The sequence below is a fragment of the Cherax quadricarinatus genome, unplaced genomic scaffold (assembly GCF_038502225.1).
Source record: "Cherax quadricarinatus isolate ZL_2023a unplaced genomic scaffold, ASM3850222v1 Contig162, whole genome shotgun sequence".
Taxonomy (NCBI): domain Eukaryota; kingdom Metazoa; phylum Arthropoda; class Malacostraca; order Decapoda; family Parastacidae; genus Cherax; species Cherax quadricarinatus.
The window spans coordinates 14,552-32,500 of NW_027195188.1; the positions used below are offsets into that span (position 1 = coordinate 14,552).

The following is a 17,949-nucleotide window of genomic DNA, read 5'->3' on the forward strand; positions in this document are numbered from 1 at the left end:
AGATGAAAGATGATACGCTCTCAGATATTAGTTGGCAACTGAGCTTCAGTTAAAGTTTATTGAAAGAAATTATAGTTGTTATTTTGTTTTAAACTAGCCAAAAACTATTGAGAGGTTTCAATATACCGCCATAAAAAAATTATTGCAACCTTGACTATGTTCCTAATGAGTGTTCCCAGTGTTCAGAGTTACGGTAAAGGAACTCTGCAGTCATCCTGTACTGTATCACACGTCAGTGTAGTGTTCCTGCACCATACAACAGTAGTGTAGTGTTCCTGAACCATACAATAGTAGTGTAGTGTTCCTGAACCATACAACAGTAGTGTAGTGTTCCTGAACCATACAACAGTATAGTGTTCCTGCACCATACAACAGTAGTGTTCCTGCACCATACAACAGTATAGTGTTCCTGCACCATACAACAGTATAGGGTTCCTGCACCATACAACAGTATAGTGTTCCTGCACCATACAACAGTATAGTGTTCCTGCACCATACAACAGTATAGTGTTCCTGCACCATACAACAGTAGTGTAGTGTTCCTGCACCATACAACAGTATAGTGTTCCTGCACCATACAACAGTAGTGTTCCTGCACCATACAACAGTATAGTGTTCCTGCACCATACAACAGTAGTATAGTGTTCCTGCACCATGCAACAATAGTATAGTGTTCCTGCACCATACAACAGTATAGGGTTCCTGCACCATACAACAGTATAGGGTTCCTGCACCATACAACAGTATAGTGTTCCTGCACCATACAACAGTGTAGTGTTCCTGCACCATACAACAGTATAGTGTTCCTGCACCATACAACAGTATAGTGTTCCTGCACCATACAACAGTATAGTGTTCCTGAACCATACAACAGTATAGTGTTCCTGCACCATACAACAGTAGTGTTCCTGCACCATACAACAGTATAGTGTTCCTGCACCATACAACAGTATAGTGTTCCTGCACCATACAACAGTATAGTGTTCCTGAACCATACAACAGTATAGTGTTCCTGCACCATACAACAGTAGTGTTCCTGCACCATACAACAGTATAGTGTTCCTGCACCATACAACAGTATAGTGTTCCTGAACCATACAACAGTATAGTGTTCCTGCACCATACAACAGTAGTGTTCCTGCACCATACAACAGTATAGTGTTCCTGCACCATACAACAGTATAGGGTTCCTGCACCATACAACAGTATAGTGTTCCTGCACCATACAACAGTGTAGTGTTCCTGCACCATACAACAGTATAGGGTTCCTGCACCATACAACAGTAGTGTAGTGTTCCTGCACCATGCAACAATAGTATAGTGTTCCTGCACCATACAACAGTAGTGTTCCTGCACCATACAACAGTATAGGGTTCCTGCACCATACAACAGTATAGGGTTCCTGCACCATACAACAGTATAGGGTTCCTGCACCATACAACAGTATAGTGTTCCTGCACCATACAACAGTAGTGTAGTGTTCCTGCACCATGCAACAATAGTATAGTGTTCCTGCACCATACAACAGTATAGGGTTCCTGCACCATACAACAGTAGTGTAGTGTTCCTGCACCATACAACAGTATAGTGTTCCTGCACCATACAACAGTAGTGTTCCTGCACCATACAACAGTATAGTGTTCCTGCACCATACAACAGTATAGGGTTCCTGCACCATACAACAGTAGTGTAGTGTTCCTGAACCATACAACAGTATAGTGTTCCTGCACCATACAACAGTATAGTGTTCCTGCACCATACAACAGTATAGGGTTCCTGCACCATACAACAGTAGTGTAGTGTTCCTGCACCATAAAACAGTATAGTGTTCCTGCACCATACAACAGTAGTGTTCCTGCACCATACAACAGTATAGTGTTCCTGCACCATACAACAGTATAGGGTTCCTGCACCATACAACAGTAGTGTAGTGTTCCTGAACCATACAACAGTATAGTGTTCCTGCACCATACAACAGTATAGTGTTCCTGCACCATACAACAGTATAGGGTTCCTGCACCATACAACAGTAGTATAGTGTTCCTGCACCATGCAACAATAGTATAGTGTTCCTGCACCACACAACATTTCAGTATAGTGTTCCTGTACTACAGTATTTCAACTTGGACAAAACAGTTTAGTATAAAACATTCATTTTCCTCCTGTAAATCCAGTCATGACGTCACCATAAGTTTTATTTGATTTGCCCCGCTCTATACTGACAAGGTTATGCAGGTATCTTCGGTGTAACACCCCGTCCCAACCATCATATACCCTTCATCCTACAAAATACAAAAAATCATGCCATCATTCAAAAATTACGGTTTGTGCTGAGTACACTCATAACTGCAGCATCCTGCCATACTTTACCGTCTGTCCTCTCTTCCAGTGATAATTTATCCTCTGTCCTCTCTTCGTGATAATTTATCCTCTGTCCTCTCTTCCAGTGATAATTTATCCTCTGTCCTCTCTTCCAGTGATAATTTATCCTCTGTCCTCTCTTCCAGTGATAATTTATCCTCTGTCCTCTCTTCCAGTGATAATTTATCCTCTGTCCTCTCTTCCAGTGATAATTTATCCTCTGTCCTCTCTTCCAGTGATAATTTATCCTCTGTCCTCTCTTCCAGTGATAATTTATCCTCTGTCCTCTCTTCCAGTGATAATTTATTCTCTGTCCTCTCTTCCAGTGATAATATAGCCCTTGTCCTTTCTTCCAGTTATAATTTATCCTCTGTCCTCTCTTCCAGTGATAATTTATCCTCTGTCCTCTCTTCCAGTGATAATTTATCCTCCGCCCTCCCTTCTAAAGATTGCGGGTGCCTCGTTGCTGGTGAAGGGCTCTCGATCCTAGGAATTAGCGTACACCTCTCTCTGATCACCTAATATATAAACAATTACTTTGCCATACCTTACCATAACCACAATACAGTACTTACCAAAGTCTATCACAGAAATTGCTCTCAGCAGTAAGTCCTTCCAGTCTTCTTATTAGCACCCACACTAACAGTGTAACAAGACACATTCACCCTCACCCAAGTATTGCAAACCCTTTGCTTCCCACTAAACAGCCCCCCCCCCCCCACTTCCTTTTCCTCACTACCACCCTTTCCTCTTCCTCACTACTCTTAAGAACATAAGAAAGGAGGAACATTGAAGCAGGCCTCTTGGCCCATACTAGGCAGGTCCTTCACAATCCATCCCACTAACAGAGTAAGAACATAAAAGTCGAGTCACTGTACACCTGTGGATTTCCTCTCAAACTGGCCTTCAAACTCATGATGAAACTGTCCCGTAGCTCGATTGCTAACGCACTCAGCTCACACGCGCTGAGGTCCGGGGGTCGATCCCAGGTACGGCTGGAAAACATAAGGACGTGTTTTCATAAGACACCTGCTGTCCATGTTCATCTATCAGTAAAATGGGTACCTGGGTGTTAGTAGGCTGGTATGGGTCGCATCCTGGGACAAAACTGACCTAATTTGCCAGAAATGTTCTGCTGTCATTAATGTCAGCTAGGCCTGTATACCTTGTACATGTATAAAGATATATTATTATTAACTGGCTAAGACGTATGCCTTGAAAGAGAAAGTAAATTACAACTAAGGGCTGTCAACTAACAGTTTGAGGATAATTATTATTATAATCATGGGGGAGGGCTAAACCCGTAGGATTATACAGCGCAAGTAGGGAGGGGGGATGGAAGATATTCATGCTCAATTCAAGGAACCGGAGCACAGATTCAATTCGTAAGATCAAGAGCCCCTCACCAGCGTCAAGGAAGACCTCCCTTGAGGGGTTTGAGGATAATACGAAACAATTTCAATTTAATTAATTAACTTAGAGACCGAGGGAGACTGATACCAGTCAGTCCATATCACGCAGGAGGAGCCACATGACTATGGTGCATCCAACAAAATCAAGCTCTTGGATGTTACCACTGCCGGGATTCAGCTGGGCAACAGGTACTTCCGGGAGACCGCACCACCAGCTGATGTAGGCATAATAAATGTAAACTTTGTCAGAACTACTGTCACATCCTGCGCCATAAAAAAAAAAGAGACAACTCTCTCTCAAAAATGCTCAAGAAATGTAAAAATAATGATCCACAGTGGCATATTAAAAGCCATTCTCGAAAAATACAGTCTGCCTATAAAAAATAACTCGTAAATACACCATAACTACATTGTATAGTTTTTTCACTGAATTCATGACCTCGTAAACTCATTGCCACTATTCTGAATCCAACAGGTTTGGTAATATTTCATTACCAGTGTACCATGGTTGACAAAGAAATGTTGGGGTCGAGTCCCTGGACACATGCGCCACGTTAATCCTCCGACTACCGCCCCACACCATGGGCATTGGGTAAATAACATCAAGCTAACACTGGGTAAAGCATTCGAATCACAATGGCAGGATCACGGGTTAGATTTCCAAGCACTGAGAAATACATGGTCAAGTATCCCTGCACCGCTGCTGCCCCTTCCCCTGTCCACCTAGCAGTACCACTTGGTACTTGCGTCTTACAAGCTGCTGTAGGCCACATCCAGGGAAGGATACTCAAGACCAGCTGGACCTGCTCTGTGACTCCAGATCTGCTGGAAATTATATCCTGTGAAAATCCAGACCTGCTGGAAATATTCAAGTGTTGTGTGAAAGGTATTCGTGCCGTATCTAATGACGTGAATAAAACAACTACCTCGTCCTGTTCCTCTCCTTCCCTTCCTCTCCCTCATTTACCCCAACACTTCACCCCAATATTACCACCTCCACCAAGTGCAGTTAGTCAGGAGGGAGGTACAGCCTTGATGAGCAACCTTCACTCTGCAAGGCCTCGCCAGCCTGCTCATACAGCCTGCTCATATAGCCTGCTCACACAAACACAACCTGCTATATCACAACCAGCTCGACCAAAGCCTGCTTACAAATGCACAGCTTGTATACTACAACCTGCTTAGACATACACAGCCTGCTCAAGCACGCATATCTTGATATACTACAACCTGTTCATACATACACAGCCTGCTCGCATAGGCTCCACTTCCCCTTCAAGCTTCTTGTTTCTTATTAAACAAACTTGGAAACACCTGCAGTGTGCGACTACCCTACTCTACATGCTAGTTACATTGTGAGAACACACCTGTTATAGTGGATCGCACATAATGTTTTGCATACATGAGTAATGAAATGTGTTAGCCTGGAAGACTTTAGGAGAGAGAAGATATGATCCAGCACTCCTCCTCCGATCCTGTCCAATGATGTTGAGGGCTGTGCTCTAGCTCCGAAGCCCGTGGATTATATAGTCTTTATATGAGGTAAGTGGCACCCCTCCTAATTTCTTCACTCTCTGCCCTCCTGGTTTCTTCACTGTCTGTTATCACTTAGTCTCATGCGAGAGTTTTATCATCTAGAGTAGAGAGGATACTGTTGGCTTTTATTTTTTAGGAATTGGCCTGGGTTAAAACGTCATTTACAATCAGTCATACTGCAGCTGAGACCCCTTGACTGCCAAGCATTTCTCTCAAATTTCCTGTGAGGTAAGGTAGGAACACCAGATTTTTAAGTGTGTTGCTTCCAACACTACGATAAACTTGTACATATTCCCTAGGAACACCAGAGGTTTTGAGGTGTGTTGCTTCCAACGCTACGATAAACTTGTCCACATTCCCCCGTGTGAAGAGACAACACATGTGCAACACCTGTGTATCTACATTTGAAGTCGTTTCGCCAACCAGTGGCTGTTTTCAATTCAGAAGATAAAGTAATCAGTCACTTATCTTTGCAGAACTATACAGTAACGACAGTGGAAGACGAGGTAATCAGACCCTCAGTCTTCAAATAAAGATACCCAAGTAGTGAAACGTGTAATTCGTCATCTTGTCAGAATTGCATGGTATTGTGATGATACATTTCCTCTGCGCTGAGAGTATATTTTGTATTCACTGTGCTTGTGCTCTGTAACACAGACTTTGGCTAGGAAGATCCTTCATAGTGAAGACACAAGCTCACTTATAGTTAAACCAATACTATGGACAGTACGTGTTGCAAATATGCTTCCAGATACAGTACTCCGCAGAGTATCTGCTGCAAGTATGCTTCCTGATACAGCAATGTAATTCAATGGATTAGTCAAACATTTGCAGTGCAATAAAAATTGTGTAGTGTCAAGAAGTGAGCGTTCCTACAGTGAGCTTGCACTACCACCTACTTCTTCAACAAGACCAGGAGTTAGTTTAATATGTTTATTATGCACCCCATACCCATCCTGTGGGCGGTAGTCAAAAGATTACAGAGGTACATAATGGGTCCAGGGACTGGACCTCAAAGTTTTGATAGCTGAGCAAGTTACAGAGGTAATGAATTCACAATTTACAAAGGTAATGAACTCCAGGTAGGTCTGACCAGGAGACAAACTACATTGTTCGTGAAAGAAGAAATCCCACAGGAAACAAAAACGAGGAAGAATGTACATTTCAACCTCCAGCTGAGGTCCTCTTCAGCAGAGTACAAAACAATGAAGAAAGTGTAGAGGTATTTACATAATGATAAATAATACCGATAATTTGATGAAAAAGACATGTACAAAATCTATTTGAACTATTAAGATATTTCGCCAGCCAGTAACTTGATCAGTTCATTACACTGACTGGCGAAACATTATCAACTAACTGCCCCGGTGTTATACATCACCTAGGAAAGAATGACTGGCTTAGCATTGATGCATGTTCATTAGAGCATCAATGTTAATGATGTGGGTAGTTTCAGTTCTCTTAACACACACACATACATACATCTGTGTACAAAGGTGAGGTGTTATCTCGGCCTTATAAGCCTTCAGCTATTCTATATTTTTATAGTTCCTTGAAAATGTGAGAAATCACGAAAGTGATTGGAAGTTCACTGTTTTTTTTTTTCACAGTGGTTGCTCTGCATACCGTGATATCACGTCTTTGCTGTGATCTTATTGTAAACATCTGTGTATTACTGTTTGTGTGTGTATTCATCTACGTATATGTGGTTAAAGGGGTCGAGTCACAGCTCCTCAGTCACCTCAACTTCTACTCGGAAATAATGAAAAATATAAAAAATAAAAAAAAGAGTAACCTTGGCGCACTTCACGTCACGTGAAAAAAAGTGCGCTGCGCACTTTAGTGTATGACGTCACAAGGTGAAGGTAATGCCAGTAACAGTGTACAGCAGCGTCCTTCATGTACACTGTAACACTGTACAGCAACATCCTTCATGTACACTGTAACACTGTACAGCATCAACATCCTTCATGTACACTGTAACACTGTACAGCAGCATCCTTCATGTACACTGTAACACTGTACAGCATCAACATCCTTCATGTATACTGTAACACTGTACAGCAGCAACATCCTTCATGTATACTGTAACACTGTACAGCAGCAACATCCTTCATGTATACTGTAACACTGTACAGCAGCAACATCCTTCATGTATACTGTAACACTGTACAGCAGCAACATCCTTCATGTACACTGTAACACTGTATAGCATCAACATCCTTCATGTACACTGTAACACTGTACAGCAGCAACATCCTTCATGTACACTGTAACACTGTAGAGCAGCAACATCCTCCATGTACACTGTAACACTGTATAGCAGCAACATCCTTCATGTACACTAACACTGTATAGCAGCAACATCCTTCATGTACACTGTAACACTGTACAGCAGCAACATCCTTCATGTACACTGTAACACTGTACAGCAGCAACATCCTCCATGTACACTGTAACACTGTACAGCAGCAACATCCTTCATGTACACTGTAACACTGTACAGCAGCAACATCCTTCATGTACACTGTAACACTGTACAGCAGCAACATCCTTCATGTACACTGTAACACTGTACAGCAGCAACATCCTCCATGTACACTGTAACACTGTACAGCAGCAACATCCTTCATGTACACTGTAACACTGTATAGCACCAACATCCTTAATGTACACTGTAACACTGTATAGCACCAACATCCTTCATGTACACTGTAACACTGTATAGCAGCATCCTTCATGTACACTGTAACACTGTATAGCAGCAACATCCTTCATGTACACTGTAACACTGTATAGCAGCATCCTTCATGTACACTGTAACACTGTATAGCACCAACATCCTTCATGTACACTGTAACACTGTATAGCACCAACATCCTTCATGTACACTGTAACACTGTATAGCAACATCCTTCATGTACACTGTAACACTGTATAGCACCAACATCCTTCATGTACACTGTAACACTGTATAGCAGCAACATCCTTCATGTACACTGTAACACTGTATAGCACCAACATCCTTCATGTACACTGTAACACTGTACAGCAGCAACATCCTTCATGTACACTGTAACACTGTATAGCACCAACATCCTTCATGTACACTGTAACACTGTATAGCAGCATCCTTCATGTACACTGTAACACTGTATAGCAGCAACATCCTTCATGTACACTGTAACACTGTACAGCAGCAACATCCTCCATGTACACTGTAACACTGTATAGCAGCAACATCCTTCATGTACACTGTAACACTGTATAGCAGCAACATCCTTCATGTACACTGTAACACTGTATTGCAGCAACATCCTCCATGTACACTGTAACACTGTACAGCAGCAACATCCTTCATGTACACTGTAACACTGTATAGCAGCAACATCCTTCATGTACACTGTAACACTGTACAGCAGCAACATCCTTCATGTACACTGTAACACTGTATAGCAGCATCCTTCATGTACACTGTAACACTGTATAGCAGCAACATCCTTCATGTACACTGTAACACTGTATAGCACCAACATCCTTCATGTACACTGTAACACTGTATAGCAGCATCCTTCATGTACACTGTAACACTGTATAGCAGCAACATCCTCCATGTACACTGTAACACTGTATAGCAGCAACATCCTTCATGTACACTGTAACACTGTATAGCAGCAACATCTTTCATGTACACTGTAACACTGTATAGCACCAACATCCTTCATTTACACTAACACTGTATAGCAGCAACATCCTTCATGTACACTGTAACACTGTATAGCACCAACATCCTTCATGTACACTGTAACACTGTATAGCAGCAACATCCTCCATGTACACTGTCACACTGTATAGCAGCAACATCCTTCATGTACACTGTAACACTGTATAGCACCAACATCGTTCATGTACACTGTAACACTGTATAGCACCAACATCCTCCATGTACACTGTAACACTGTATAGCAGCAACATCCTTCATGTACACTGTAACACTGTATAGCAGCAACATCCTTCATGTACACTGTAACACTGTATAGCACCAACATCCTTCATGTACACTGTAACACTGTATAGCACCAACATCCTTCATGTACACTGTAACACTGTATAGCAGCAACATCCTTCATGTACACTGTAACACTGTATAGCACCAACATCCTTCATGTACACTGTAACACTGTATAGCAGCAACATCCTCCATGTACACTGTAACACTGTATAGCAGCAACATCCTTCATGTACACTGTAACACTGTATAGCACCAACATCCTCCATGTACACTGTAACACTGTAAAGCAGCAACATCCTTCATGTACACTGTAACACTGTATAGCACCAACATCCTCCATGTACACTGTAACACTGTATAGCAGCAACATCCTCCATGTACACTGTAACACTGTATAGCAGCAACATCCTTCATGTACACTGTAACACTGTATAGCAGCAACATCCTCCATGTACACTGTAACACTGTATAGCAGCAACATCCTTCATGTACACTGTAACACTGTATAGCACCAACATCCTCCATGTACACTGTAACACTGTATAGCAGCAACATCCTCCATGTACACTGTAACACTACAGCAGCAACATCCTTCATGTACACTGTAACACTGTACAGCAGCAACATCCTTCATGTACACTGTAACACTGTATAGCAGCAACATCCTTCATGTACACTGTAACACTGTATAGCAGCAACATCCTCCATGTACACTGTAACACTGTACAGCAGCAACATCCTTCATGTACACTGTAACACTGTACAGCAGCAACATCCTTCATGTACACTGTAACACTGTACAGCAGCAACATCCTTCATGTACACTGTAACACTGTATAGCACCAACATCCTCCATGTACACTGTAACACTACAGCAGCAACATCCTTCATGTACACTGTAACACTGTACAGCAGCAACATCCTTCATGTACACTGTAACATTGTATAGCAGCAACATCCTTCATGTACACTGTAACACTGAATAGCAGCAACATCCTTCATGTACACTGTAACACTGTATAGCAGCAACATCTTTCATGTACACTGTAACACTGTACAGCAGCAACATCCTTCATGTACACTGTAACACTGTATAGCAGCAACATCCTTCATGTACACTAACACTGTATAGCAGCAACATCCTTCATGTACACTGTAACACTGTATAGCAGCAACATCCTCCATGTACACTGTAACACTGTACAGCAGCAACATCCTTCATGTACACTAACACTGTACAGCAGCAACATCCTTCATGTACACTAACACTGTACAGCAGCAACATCCTTCATGTACACTGTAACACTGTACAGCAGCAACATCCTTCATGTACACTGTAACACTGTACAGCAGCAACATCCTTCATGTACACTGTAACACTGTATAGCAGCAACATCCTCCATGTACACTGTAACACTGTACAGCAGCAACATCCTTCATGTACACTGTAACACTGTATAGCAGCAACATCCTTCATGTACACTGTAACACTGTAAAGCAGCAGCATGCTTCAGGTACACTGTAACACTGTACAGTAGCAACATGCTTCAGGTACACTGTAACACTGTACAGTAGCAACATGCTTCAGGTACACTGTAACACTGTACAGTAGCAACATGCTTTAGGTACACTGTACAGTAGCAACATGCTTCAGGTACACTGTAACACTGTACAATAGCAACATGCTTCAGGTACACTGTAACACTGTACAATAGCAACATGCTTCAGGTACACTGTAACACTGTACAGTAGCAACATGCTTCAGGTACAATGTACAGTAGCAACATGCTTCAGGTACACTGTAACACTGTACAGTAGCAACATGCTTCAGGTACACTGTAACACTGTACAGTAGCAACATGCTTCAGGTACACTGTAACACTGTACAGTAGCAGCATGCTTCAGGTACACTGTAACACTGTACAGTAGCAACATGCTTCAGGTACACTGTAACACTGTACAGTAGCAACATGCATCAGGTACATTGTAACACTGTACAGTAGCAGCATGCTTCAGGTACACTGTACAGTAGCAACATGCTTCAGGTACACTGTAACACTGTACAGTAGCAACATGCTTCAGGTACACTGTAACACTGTACAGTAGCAACATGCTTCAGGTACACTGTAACACTGTACAGTAGCAACATGCTTCAGGTACACTAACACTGTACAGTAGCAACATGCTTCAGGTACACTGTAACACCGTACAGTAGCAACATGCTTCAGGTACACTGTAACACTGTACAGTAGCAACATGCTTCAGGTACACTAACACTGTACAGTAGCAACATGCTTCAGGTACACTGTAACACTGTACAATAGCAACATGCTTCAGGTACACTGTACAGTAGCAACATGCTTCAGGTACACTGTAACACTGTACAGTAGCAACATTCTTCAGGTACACTGTACAGTAGCAGCATGCTTCAGGTACACTGTAACACTGTACAGTAGCAACATGCTTCAGGTACACTGTAACACTGTACAGTAGCAGCATGCTTCAGGTACACTGTACAGTAGCAACATGCTTCAGGTACACTAACACTGTACAGTAGCAACATGCTTCAGGTACACTGTAACACTGTACAGTAGCAACATGCTTCAGGTACACTGTAACACTGTACAGTAGCAACATGCTTCAGGTACACTGTAACACTGTACAGTAGCAACATGCTTCAGGTACACTGTAACACTGTACAATAGCAACATGCTTCAGGTACACTGCAACACTGTACAGTAGCAATATGCTTCAGGTACACTGTAACACTGTACAGTAGCAGCATGCTTCAGGTACACTGTAACACTGTACAGTAGCAACATGCTTCAGGTACACTGTAACACTGTACAGTAGCAGCATGCTTCAGGTACACTGTAACACTGTACAGTAGCAACATGCTTCAGGTACACTGTAACACTGTACAATAGCAACATGCTTCAGGTACACTGTACAGTAGCAACATGCTTCAGGTACACTGTAACACTGTACAGTAGCAACATGCTTCAGGTACACTGTAACACTGTACAATAGCAACATGCTTCAGGTACACTGTACAGTAGCAACATGCTTCAGGTACACTGTAACACTGTACAGTAGCAACATGCTTCAGGTACACTGTAACACTGTACAATAGCAACATGCTTCAGGTACACTGTACAGTAGCAACATGCTTCAGGTACACTGTACAGTAGCAACATGCTTCAGGTACACTGTAACACTGTACAGTAGCAACATGCTTCAGGTACACTGTACAGTAGCAACATGCTTCAGGTACACTGTAACACTGTACAGTAGCAGCATGCTTCAGGTACACTAACACTGTACAGTAGCAACATGCTTCAGGTACACTGTAACACTGTACAGTAGCAGCATGCTTCAGGTACACTAACACTGTACAGTAGCAACATGCTTCAGGTACACTGTAACACTGTACAGTAGCAACATGCTTCAGGTACACTGTACAGTAGCAGCATGCTTCAGGTACACTGTAACACTGTACAGTAGCAACATGCTTCAGGTACACTGTAACACTGTACAGTAGCAACATGCTTCAGGTACACTGTAACACTGTACAGTAGCAGCATGCTTCAGGTACACTGTAACACTGTACAGTAGCAACATGCTTCAGGTACACTGTAACACTGTACAATAGCAACATGCTTCAGGTACACTGTAACACTGTACAGTAGCAACATGCTTCAGGTACACTGTAACACTGTACAGTAGCAACATGCTTCAGGTACACTGTAACACTGTACAGTAGCAGCATGCTTCAGGTACACTGTACAGTAGCAGCATGCTTCAGGTACACTGTAACACTGTACAGTAGCAACATGCTTCAGGTACACTGTAACACTGTACAGTAGCAACATGCTTCAGGTACACTGTAACACTGTACAGTAGCAGCATGCTTCAGGTACACTGTAACACTGTACAGTAGCAACATGCTTCAGGTACACTGTAACACTGTACAGTAGCAACATGCTTCAGGTACACTGTAACACTGTACAGTAGCAACATGCTTCAGGTACACTGTACAGTAGCAACATGCTTCAGGTACACTGTAACACTGTACAGTAGCAACATGCTTCAGGTACACTGTACAGTAGCAACATGCTTCAGGTACACTGTAACACTGTACAGTAGCAACATGCTTCAGGTACACTGTACAGTAGCAACATGCTTCAGGTACACTGTACAGTAGCAACATGCTTCAGGTACAATGTACAGTAGCAACATGCTTCAGGTACACTGTAACACTGTACAGTAGCAACATGCTTCAGGTACACTGTAACACTGTACAGTAGCAACATGCTTCAGGTACACTGTAACACTACAGTAGCAGCATGCTTCAGGTACACTGTAACACTGTACAGTAGCAGCATGCTTCAGGTACACTGTAACACTGTACAGTAGCAGCATGCTTCAGGTACACTGTACAGTAGCAGCATGCTTCAGGTACACTGTAACACTGTACAGTAGCAGCATGCTTCAGGTACACTGTAACACTGTACAGTAGCAGCAAGCTTCAGGTACACTGTACAGTAGCAGCATGCTTCAGGTACACTGTAACACTGTACAATAGCAACATGCTTCAGGTACACTGTACAGTAGCAGCATGCTTCAGGTACACTGTAACACTGTACAGTAGCAACATGCTTCAGGTACACTGTACAGTAGCAGCATGCTTCAGGTACACTGTAACACTGTACAGTAGCAGCATGCTTCAGGTACACTGTAACACTGTACAGTAGCAGCATGCTTCAGGTACACTGTACAGTAGCAGCATGCTTCAGGTACACTGTAACACTGTACAGTAGCAGCATGCTTCAGGTACACTGTAACACTGTACAGTAGCAACATGCTTCAGGTACACTGTACAGTAGCAACATGCTTCAGGTACACTGTAACACTGTACAGTAGCAACATGCTTCAGGTACACTGTACAGTAGCAACATGCTTCAGGTACACTGTAACACTGTACAGTAGCAACATGCTTCAGGTACACTGTAACACTGTACAGTAGCAACATGCTTCAGGTGCACTGTAACACTGTACAGTAGCAACATGCTTCAGGTACACTGTAACACTGTACAGTAGCAACATGCTTCAGGTACACTGTAACACTGTACAGTAGCAACATGCTTCAGGTACACTGTAAAGTAGCAACATGCTTCAGGTACACTGTAACACTGTACAGTAGCAACATGCTTCAGGTGCACTGTAACACTGTACAGTAGCAACATGCTTCAGGTGCACTGTAACACTGTACAGTAGCAACATGCTTCAGGTGCACTGTAACACTGTACAGTAGCAGCATGCTTCAGGTACACTGTAACACTGTACAGTAGCAGCATGCTTCAGGTACACTGTAACACTGTACAGTAGCAACATGCTTCAGGTACACTGTAACACTGTACAGTAGCAACATGCTTCAGGTACACTGTAACACTGTACAGTAGCAACATGCTTCAGGTACACTGTAACACTGTACAATAGCAACATGCTTCAGGTACACTGTACAGTAGCAACATGCTTCAGGTACACTGTAACACTGTACAGTAGCAACATGCTTCAGGTACACTGTAACACTGTACAGTAGCAACATGCTTCAGGTACACTGTAACACTGTACAGTAGCAACATGCTTCAGGTACACTGTACAATAGCAACATGCTTCAGGTACACTGTAACACTGTACAGTAGCAACATGCTTCAGGTACACTGTACAGTAGCAACATGCTTCAGGTACACTGTAACACTGTACAGTAGCAACATGCTTCAGGTACACTGTAACACTGTACAGTAGCAACATGCTTCAGGTACACTGTAACACTGTACAGTAGCAACATGCTTCAGGTACACTGTACAATAGCAACATGCTTCAGGTACACTGTAACACTGTACAGTAGCAACTTGCTTCAGGTACACTGTACAATAGCAACATGCTTCAGGTACACTGTAACACTGTACAGTAGCAACATGCTTCAGGTACACTGTACAGTAGCAACATGCTTCAGGTACACTAACACTGTACAGTAGCAACATGCTTCAGGTGCACTGTAACACTGTACAGTAGCAACATGCTTCAGGTACACTGTACAGTAGCAACATGCTTCAGGTACACTGTAACACTGTACAGTAGCAACATGCTTCAGGTACACTGTAACACTGTACAGTAGCAACATGCTTCAGGTACACTGTAACACTGTACAGTAGCAACATGCTTCAGGTACACTGTACAGTAGCAACATGCTTCAGGTACACTGTAACACTGTACAGTAGCAACATGCTTCAGGTACACTGTAACACTGTACAGTAGCAACATGCTTCAGGTACACTGTAACACTGTACAGTAGCAACATGCTTCAGGTACACTGTACAATAGCAACATGCTTCAGGTACACTGTAACACTGTACAGTAGCAACATGCTTCAGGTACACTGTACAATAGCAACATGCTTCGGGTACACTGTAACACTGTACAGTAGCAACATGCTTCAGGTACACTGTACAGTAGCAACATGCTTCAGGTACACTGTAACACTGTACAGTAGCAACATGCTTCAGGTACACTGTAACACTGTACAGTAGCAACATGCTTCAGGTACACTGTAACACTGTACAGTAGCAACATGCTTCAGGTACACTGTACAATAGCAACATGCTTCAGGTACACTGTAACACTGTACAGTAGCAACATGCTTCAGGTACACTGTACAATAGCAACATGCTTCAGGTACACTGTAACACTGTACAGTAGCAACATGCTTCAGGTACACTGTACAGTAGCAACATGCTTCAGGTACACTGTAACACTGTACAGTAGCAACATGCTTCAGGTACACTGTAACACTGTACAGTAGCAACATGCTTCAGGTACACTGTACAATAGCAACATGCTTCAGGTACACTGTAACACTGTACAGTAGCAACATGCTTCAGGTACACTGTACAGTAGCAACATGCTTCAGGTACACTGTAACACTGTACAATAGCAACATGCTTCAGGTACACTGTAACACTGTACAGTAGCAACATGCTTCAGGTACACTGTAACACTGTACAGTAGCAACATGCTTCAGGTACACTGTAACACTGTACAGTAGCAACATGCTTCAGGTACACTGTAACACTGTACAGTAGCAACATGCTTCAGGTACACTGTAACACTGTACAGTAGCAACATGCTTCAGGTACACTGTAACACTGTACAGTAGCAATATGCTTCAGGAAAGCCCTGCAATAGTTATACTTAGAGGCACAAGTATGTAAATGTATCTAGTTTAAAGGTGGAATCTTTCCGCAAGTTGTAGTAGTAGGTGTTTTAGTAGTTATGTCAGTGGCGCAATACTTGTGTAGTGTATGTGCCAATGCCATTATATAAAGTATCCCGCTGTATATCACGCTAGTGCCACTTGACTCTCCTTTTGATCCGCGCATGCTAGGCCACAGGTCTCAGTTAGAATCTACATGGAGCAAAGGGCAGGCGTACCAGCACTGAGCTCCGTCTTTGTGCATCAGTATACTAATATAACAGCCTCCTCTATTGGTATCATTGCTACCTCACTCTTCTCTAAGAATCCCACCAGTTATAGATATTGTCGTTAGTTGTTGCTGTCTTCGTTATAATTGTTATTGTTGTCGTTAGTTGTTACTGTCGTTATAGTTGTTGGTTGGCTAAGTATCCCCATTGGGAAAACTCTGGTTGTCCAAAAAAAAAAATAATAATAATGTTCGTTCGTAACACCAAGCGGCTTCATCCGATCAACGTCAAAATTCCAACGCTGGTGTACAGTAACTAGGCCCACATTCTAGGAACACTTGGCATGTGCAGGTGCCTTCTAAATTTTATACAGACCATTCCCGAAATTGGTTTCCACAAGATAGCTTAAAAGAGCCTATTATCGGTTTCAAAATTTCAACACTGGTGTAGCCTACTTAAAAGATTAGTTTTGTTGATGCAGTGTGTAGATATTTTGCCACTTAATTTCGAAATGGAATACCAATATTTTGCATTAAATAACCGGGTTATTTCCTGCAAGGGATGCCTTCATGCTGGTCAGGTACTCTCCATCCAAACTAGACTTATCCTCCTTTTACCTTTGATTAAATCTGAGTGCCGCTTTTTCTGCAGCCGCTACATGAACCCTGCGGGTTTAGCGTTTTAAAGAAAGCCATTGTTAATGGCTGATGCTTCGTTTGAAATGGATGAAATATTTCTTGAGTAAGTCTGTGTAGTTGCAAAATTTGTTAGGTTCTGTGAAACTGGAGGATACTAATGGTCGGCTTTATATTTTCATTGCTGGTGTACTTTCCTCAAAGAAAGCTTTGCCTCGATGTTTGGCTGTGTAAACTCTGATATAAACCCAGATGTACTCCTGTTAACCCTATTGGGGCCTAGTTCCTAGGCCTTTTCTGTATCCATATACTCTTGCGCTACCGTCCACAGTATAGAGGGTGCACAATAAACTAGCCACTTCGGTGGCAAAATCTAATGAAAGTGTATGGCAGGAGAGATCAACACCAAAACACAAGCAGTTTATGATTTCAGAAATACTTGTCAAACAAATCCAAGTGAAGCAGAAAAGTAGCATCACGTAGCTGCACCCTGAAGTGAAGCATCTAA

At 42.5% G+C, this 17,949-nt stretch overlaps 1 long non-coding RNA gene across 1 annotated transcript in view; it reads right to left on the reverse strand.

Annotated features, from left to right (window-relative positions):
- Positions 1-3,241: 3,241 nt before the first annotated feature.
- LOC138851239 (uncharacterized) overlaps positions 3,242-17,949 on the reverse strand; it is a 62,539-nt gene continuing 47,831 nt past the window's right edge. Inside the window, exon 2 of the long non-coding RNA XR_011391082.1 lies at positions 3,242-3,356. This is a non-coding gene — a long non-coding RNA (uncharacterized lncRNA). The remainder of the gene's footprint in view (positions 3,357-17,949) is intronic.